This window comes from Quercus robur, chromosome 9, assembly GCF_932294415.1.
Source record: "Quercus robur chromosome 9, dhQueRobu3.1, whole genome shotgun sequence".
Taxonomy (NCBI): Eukaryota; Viridiplantae; Streptophyta; class Magnoliopsida; order Fagales; family Fagaceae; genus Quercus; species Quercus robur.
This window is the reverse complement of record NC_065542.1, coordinates 10,087,105-10,095,401: the sequence shown is the minus strand read 5'-3', so window position 1 is coordinate 10,095,401 and position 8,297 is coordinate 10,087,105. Positions and strand designations below refer to the sequence as shown.

Below are 8,297 nucleotides of genomic sequence, written 5' to 3'. Positions count from 1 at the left end.
GATAAACAAAACTTTTTGCTATGGATTTTAAGGAATAAGTTACATAAATAGTTAACTACAGCACTAATATTCAAAGGAATACACAAAATTCGTTAGAATGAAAAGGATTTGAGCTCAAGCATCACCAGCAACCAAATAAATGAAATCTTCACTCAGTATTAATAGTAAAATTCTCATTAATCTAGTGCAATATAGAACAAATGTAGATTTTATAGAAATATCCTATAATACATATACAATATATTTTACTTATATTCATGTGTTAATGCTTTAAAATTCAATCAAGATGCATCAACTACATATTATTCCGATGTTTTGAAAAAATAGGACTTTATATTGATTGAATCAAGATGCATCAACTACATATTATTTCAATGTGTAATGCCATCACTAAGCAATATCTTTGTGAAAAATTCAAATCATGAGTCTGAGTTCGAGGATAATCCGATAATAACCTAAACGAACTGTTTTGTGTGCCTAAAAACCTACAAAGCACGGGTGCGTTTCGGGACTCGGATGCGGGTGCGGGACTCGGCAATTTTTAAAAAAGGTGGGTACGGGTGCGGCGGGACTCGACAATTAAAAAATTATTAAAAATATTTTTATTTATATTTTTAATATATTGCTAAGCATACTTTTTCACATTATATAAATATATACCAAATTTAAGAGTACTAGTAGATAATAATTAAAACATGATGTTCATAAATTAAATACAACCCACAAAATTGAACTAATACATTCCATGAAACTAAAACATTCCACAAGATTGAAAGCTAATTTCAGCTAATTTATCAATTTCAAGTCTAAATATCTATTCAATAATTATAATAATACTGTTAAAACAATTTTACTATTAAAATATTCTTTAAAAAAATTACTATTAAAAACGCAATATAAAGGTTTAAGTTAAATATTAAAATAGTTTTATTATTCATATATTAGTATTACGTGTGGGCCCATAGATTAGTTAAATATTAAAATAGTTTGGATTAGTACGCGTGTCTATTTTTAAATGGGTGGTAAAGGAGGCTTGGTGACTCTACCTGTTGTGTAGTTGTAGCTGATTTGTTCTTATTTAAAGAGTTCAAAACGAAGAAAGGAGAAGAAGAAGAAGAAGCAGCAGCCGCCTCTGCCATGGCCTGGGTTCATTCTAGCAACCGCCGACGTGTTGGAAAACTGCTGTAAGGGGATGAGTTCGCCGGTTTCACCCGATACGGTCCGAGTCGGCCCGATTCAGCGCGAATCGGCCCGAGTCTGAGCCGCGTCGCCATGTCCCGCCGCGTCGGACTCGGGTGCGAGGGGTCTGGAGCCGAGTCCGTGCATCCCAGCTAAAAACAATAAGCAAATATATTTCATCAATATCAAAACAAATAAACACCAAAAAAGACAGAAATTTTTTTTCAAACTGAATAAACAGCCTTTTGGAATTACAGTAGACAAAAGAAGAAGTAACAGAAAAGGCTTCTGAAAACTAATTATAAATCAAAATCTTAATCAAAAATTTAAAACCAAATCTAACCCATAAGAAAACAGTAATTATATTATAAAGAAAGAGAGATAAGTTATTGCCTGAACAGAACCTTGTCTTGTAGGTAAAGCCTATCAAATGTAATGCAATAGTAATATACACGTGAATTATTCACCTAGATTTTTCCTAATAAATGAAAAATAAATTCTAAACTTGAACTGCCACTATGAAAATTCTTAAATCATGCAATCAAAAAACCTTTGCATTTAATTCCCCATTCAAACATAATTTACATTTTTTTGTGATTCTAATTGAAAATTTGATTAAACTTGTTTTAAAATGGGAATTTGGTACCTTAAGTATTCAAAAAATTTCTTTTATTTTATAAACATACGAATTTTGAGCCTCCTTTAAAGATGCATGTTTTCTTCTAAATGAAAATCCAAATGAAAAAGTTTTTATTCCCCTAGAACATGAAATTTATTCCTCCAATGAGTCGTTTAATATTATAGTTGAAAACTCCCTAAATCCTGCATATTATAGTCTATTGTCAACTGGACAGAGATATACTCTCCTACAGATCAAGGATATGATGAAAAGGGCAAACTAATCTCAAGTTTAAGGGAAAAGAAAAGAATGTCAACAATCTTATTCAAAACTAAAACGCACATTTTTTCTTAAAGAAAAAATAGTGGTATGAGCCTAAGAAGGGCCAGTCATGCATAATTTTACATGATAAGCTACAACTTGAAAACGCAAAAAATAACCCTCTTACTAATTAGCCAAAAAGGTCATATTACCATGTTTTAACTTAATTTTTCCTGAGAGAAAAATCAGTTAACATGCATCCTAAAATAACCATTCCTAAGTCCTAACAAATCCAATAAGTAGGAATGCTTCAACATTAAATTATTCAAATCTAAAAGGGAAATCAAATTAGACACAGACTGAGGATGATGAAACATGTGAGTCAAGCTTGAATTCAGGCCAATTAGCCTCTATATACTCAATAATAGAACATGGGTTTTGCTTACCCAAAGTTTTAGGCCATTGTCCATGATGAAGCATTCTGGACTCTAAATATACGTTGTAGCTTCTCCTTAAGTCAGAGTTTGTGTTCAATACGATCTTCAATAGCTTACTATTGAGTTCCTTTATCTAATAATAGTTTATGATTTTTTTTAAATCCATATTCCATTAAATAGAGTAGTAATAGGGAGAACCAATAGTATAATAGAGACTGTGTTTAAAAAAAAAACAGGTACATTATACCTTTGTATGTAACGCATGGTTGAAAAAGGAAGAAAACTTTTTGCTAATTTATTAACCCTGAGTAGACTGTGTATATACTCTAGGAAGGAGAATAAGTGTACATTTATTAGATCTTCATAATGGACACTGTACAGAATTCAATCAAATTCTGGAATAAGAACAAAACAGCCGGGTATTTTATTTTACAGGTGCAGTCTAACACAAAACAGATTGGGTTGCCGGGCTGTTTGGTTTCTCCTTTATAGATAATGTACGGTAGTTGTTTTCCTTTCTTTCTCATTAACAAAATTAGTATCGTTTCTAAGAAAAGTTTGAACTTTGTGCAATTGAAGAATAGCTTAATTTTATCATTCTGAGTATGATACAAATTATAAGCAGCCAAAAAAAATTTTAAGTTAACTAAAAGGGAAAACTATTATGCTTACTTTTAAACATAGTTGTCAAAACGTGAACCGTATCGTAAATCGATTTGTGATTTTTCAGTATCGTGTATCGTAAGATACACAAACACTTGATAAAAATTATATAAAATTATAGATTTACATATATAAAAGGTATATTCACTATAAATTTAAAATATGTTCAACTAATAACTAATTTATTTATCACTTATGTAGTAATATTTAAGAAGCTAACTAAATAAATCAAACTAAATTGTGTTATAACATACACGTTCAAATTGCTTAAATTCAAAAGTGCTAATATATTACAAATGACAAAAAAATAATAATTTATTTTCATCATATTACCTAATCAACCCCATTTAAGTCAATGTTATCATCATGTTTATCATTTTGCAAACTTCTTTTTTTATTAAAATTTTCTTCATCATCATTAACATTTACTATCTTTTTTTGTTCTTTTTATTTTGATTTTTTTTTAAAGTCTTCTTGGCATTCTAGTTTCTTGGATATATAACAATAATGACAAAAATAAAAAATAATTATATTGTCAATTAATATCTATTCAATGTATAGAAAATAAATGTGTAAGTGTCAAAGTGAAATGTAAGTGCATACTACGTAGTTCAAATTTTATAGGAGAAAGAGAGAAAAAAAATTTATAAATATGTTATTTTATTAGGCTAAATTAAGTAATCTAATGATTTTGTGTTAAAAACAAGTTTAACAACTTGTTAGATTCAAATAAAAATACAAATTTTAACAAAAAACTCATTTTAAAACATTTGTTTATGTATCGTACGATACGTACATTTATACGATACGATACGATTCATACGATACACACAATGTATCGTACGATTCAAGAACACTTACGATAAGCCGATATGATACGAAACTTTTTACACACGATATGATACGATACGTATCGTATGATACGTATCACGTATCGTACGATACTGACAACTATGCTTTTAAACACCAAGAACTATGTGCTTCAGCAATAGTCTGACAAGGATTGTGTGTTTTAAGTGGCTTTAAATACATTGTAATCTCAAAGGTTTTCAAACAAAAATGCATGCTAACAACTTCTATCCTTTTAAGATTCATTACAACAATATGGGCAACTCACATTGGAGAGAAAGAGAGAGAGATTTTACCTGTCAAAGTCTCTGTTTCAACTGCTCTATAAAATAATATCCATTGGATTAATAATAATGCCACAGTCCCTGCACAATAAACCATATGTTCCAACCGTTTATAAGAAATACTTTTATCTTCTCACAATGAGTTATTGAAAAAATAGACTTTTAAGCAACAAACTTTTATTTTGTCTAACAACTTGACTACGTTAAATATACTTTTTAAAAATTTTAAAAATGGGAAATACTCTAACAACAGAAGAGTTTTTTTTTTTTTTTTTTCTCTTTTTTCTTTAATTTAGCAAGCAAACAGAACGATGAACCAATATAGATTCCACAATTAAAACTATCTACATCACACTAATAGTACAATACAAGTATTAGTAATAAAGTACACATGCCTTTATGGAAAACACCATTCAGAATTTAATTATATACATTACACCAACTAGCCCTTCACACTTATTTTGTAAGGTCAGCTATGTGTTCTCAACTCAAAACAGAACACCTTCCAATGGTGATTACATTATTGTAAGAAAAGTTAAAAATGATTTGTAACACAAGTTTTAACAGTTTAAAGGATTCCTTGGTTCCTCTTCCTCTTTTGTCGATCTGCAATGGTCAATGAATAGTTTTTTTGTTCTTCATAGTTGCAGATTTAGCTGCGAGTTGTACATCACATGCATCATCTACTTTTTGAAATTTAACAGAATCAGCATCTTCTTCACTTGGTAAGCTGTTGACAAAATCTTTGTAGCATCACTCATATAAAACTGTTAATAGAATATGATGTAAAATGTATTATGAAATGTATAAGTAACATTAAAAATGTTTAATATTATCATTTAAATGTAATATACTCACATCAATTATTTTATCAAGTTTAATTGAATATAAACTTTATATCCAACTAAACTGAAAATACTCAAAGAAAAGACGAAATTAAAACCAAAATAAGAATATCAAAATACCAAGTTCTTCTTAAACCCCTATCATTCACTTCACTAAACCCACAACTCTTTCTCAATGATAAATTTCAAATTTGCAGAGAAAAAAAAAATAATAATAATCTCAATGCACAAACCCACCATAAAATAAATTATAATCAAATCAGATCCACTTCTCAGTTTCCCAACCCCTCTCATTCACAAAGCCTGAAATTGTCTTCTAATATTATATACCAAATGGCTAGAACCAAGTATTATTCTTATTGTCGTTGTTGGTTTTGAAAGATAATGAGAAGCGACAACAATATGATCAGGTTTCACATTTAATCTCCCCCTCCCCCCTAAGTTATAGATTTTGTTAACTTACAATTATTTGTTGACTGGCTTTCTGCTGGAATATTTCTGGTGGATCTGAATAATAGTAATTTCCTGTTACCATGCAAACTCCTTGTGTTTGAAATTCTTGTTGATCCTATTATTTGAAACGTAATTGGATAGATGTCGTTTTCTGGATAACACAAAAAAGGAAAGGAAAAACTTGCATGGAATTAAACCTTTACATTCACATACACAGTTCATTTCAAAATTTACATTCAAGAACACCAAGCCACCTCTAAATCAAACACAAATTCATTCTCAATAAAAATTTTCAAATTTGCAAAGAAATTCCCAAGCTCTAATGTCAATGCACAAACCCACCATAAATGAATCATAAAAAAATCATAACTATTTTTTAGTTTTCCCTAAACTTTCAAATACACAATCTCAAAGACTATTATAATTCAATTATATTGTATACATATTAAGCGATTATAACTTGGATCAAATTTAAACTTGAAATCCCTAATGGAACCCAATAAAAATTATAATCTAAAACTTCCTTTCAAATTTTGAATCTATCTCTATATCAAAGGCTCACAAATCAGTGCCTAAATAGAAACCTAAAAATAAAATAAAATTCAAATTTACAAAGGGAAGAAAATCCCTTCGAAAAAATAAGCAGAGAAACAAATCAAAATTTACACCAGGGTTGTGATAAATTTTTTTACTTATTTTTTAGCTCAACTACATATTCTTTTTTATTATAAAGCTATTAGCAACATGACAATAGATAAACAAACTATTAACGTAAAAAGGTTTTTAGTTCCATTGATTTCGATGTTAATTCAAACCATAAAATATTCAATGCCAAAAACATGGCAAAATTTGCCAAATGGTAGATTTTTAGAAATTTTTTTGCTACATAGCATGCGGATGAAACATTTTAGACTGTTTTTGAAAATCGAGTTTAACAAACTCGATTTCCAACCCATTTCCTTCTAGATAAAGTCTGATAAGGACCAAAAAAAAAAAGGTGGAACTCGAGTCTAAGAAACTCATGTTCCATTTGTACAGAACTCAAGTTTCTCAAACTCGAGTTCCATGTGAAAATACTTGGAACTCGAGTTTCAGAAACTTGAGTTCCATTTTTTTTTTTTTTTTTTTTTTTTAAAACAGTCTAACTAACTAAAATATTTCCTCCACATGCTTTTTTGCTAATATTTTTCCAAAAAGATGCTTTTTTGCAAATTTTTCCCCAAAAACATTGTCATTCTACAAAGAAAAAATTTGTAAACAAAAGAGCCCTAGCTTTGGTGAAGGTCTTGTGAACTATACACCTCTTCCCCCATCAGGCAGGCAATTGATTCCATACCAATGTGTTTATGCTTTCTCACTCTATTGCTTATTAGGACAATCAGATTTCTAATTACTACTGATGAAACAAAGTATTGATACAAACAAAACAATTGGTGAAGAATAAAGAGACAAATTGAAACTGCTAAATACACAAAGTTAACAATTGGAATAAGATCCTTTATTTGCAAAACTGACATAACTAATATAGTGATAATTGCCATAAGAGTTCCCCATCATGTCTACTTACTTTCCCAACATCAAAATCTATACAGAGCAATTATAATCATCCTTAACATTCAAACTCTCTCATGTACCCCAAAATCAAACAACAAAAAGGATCAGAATTCTTAAGATAATTTAAGACAACATCAAATTGATCTAAATCAAATTATTCATTGGGGAATTTAAACAAACATATAGAGAAAAAAAGCACAAAGATGTCAATAGCAATGAACTAAGACAAAACCTTTAAACCCACATTACTAATTGCTCACACACAGATACCTAATCTAAATCAAATTATTCACTGGGGAATTTCAACAAACATATAGAGAACAAAAACAAAGATGTCAATAACAATGAAATCTTTGAACAAAATCAAAGAGACACCAAAATTACGCAAACATTCACCCAGAAGGAGAAGAATTTTAAGAAAGAAAATCTCAAGCACTACAACTGCAAAAGGAAAAACAAAAGAGCTCAGTTTTACCGACAATGGGTTCGCTGGCTGACGGTGGCGGCAGGCTTCGCAGAGGAAAAGGGCATGAGAAGGAAAAAAATTTGAAGAGAAGTAATATATATAGATACAGAAAAAAAGTGGTTAGCCACTGAAACGGTTTGGTTTTTTTTTTTTTTTTTTTTTTTTTTAAGACAAATCAAATTTTTGGTGAACATGTGCGAGGGTGAGGTTTTTTTTTTTTTGACCAGTGCAAGGGTGAGGTTAAAAATAATTGATTTGGCCTTTTCTTTTCTTTTTTAATATATAAGAAGGTTTGTTTGCTGATTTGTCACTGTTTTAAACAAGTGCTTGTGGGTTTTTTTTTTTTTTTTTTTTTTTTGATTGAAAATGGTACTAAGAATATTAAAGGGTTTTACATAAACAACCAAAAGAAAAGTTGATATTTTTAAATGTAAATGTGACACTAATTTTATGTAGCCACATGGCATAATGAAGAGTGACTAACAAAAGTTAAACATTTCGTTTATATATTATATATATAATTATTTTAATGTTTTCAAAATTTAGTATACAAAAATAAGAATCCCAAATATTTGAATTAGTCCAGTGATACTCTTAAAAAAAATATTTTGTCTAATAGTTATAGACACATAACTTTGTTTTTCACAATTTTTTATTATTATAAAATATGCTCTTATATCTGTTAAA

General features: G+C 29.3%; 1 long non-coding RNA gene across 2 annotated transcripts; it reads right to left on the bottom strand.

Annotated features, from left to right (window-relative positions):
- Nucleotides 1-1,004: 1,004 nt before the first annotated feature.
- On the bottom strand, nucleotides 1,005-7,828 carry LOC126698116 (uncharacterized). 2 transcript variants are annotated; one of them, XR_007646386.1, is made up of 4 exons: nucleotides 7,620-7,828; nucleotides 5,601-5,741; nucleotides 4,305-4,373; nucleotides 1,005-1,331 (listed from the first exon to the last, which is right to left on the bottom strand). It is a non-coding gene; the product is annotated as an uncharacterized LOC126698116 (long non-coding RNA). The 2 variants fall into 2 exon arrangements; XR_007646385.1 differs by lacking the exons at nucleotides 1,005-1,331; nucleotides 4,305-4,373 and adding an exon at nucleotides 4,615-5,059.
- Nucleotides 7,829-8,297: the final 469 nt, after the last annotated feature.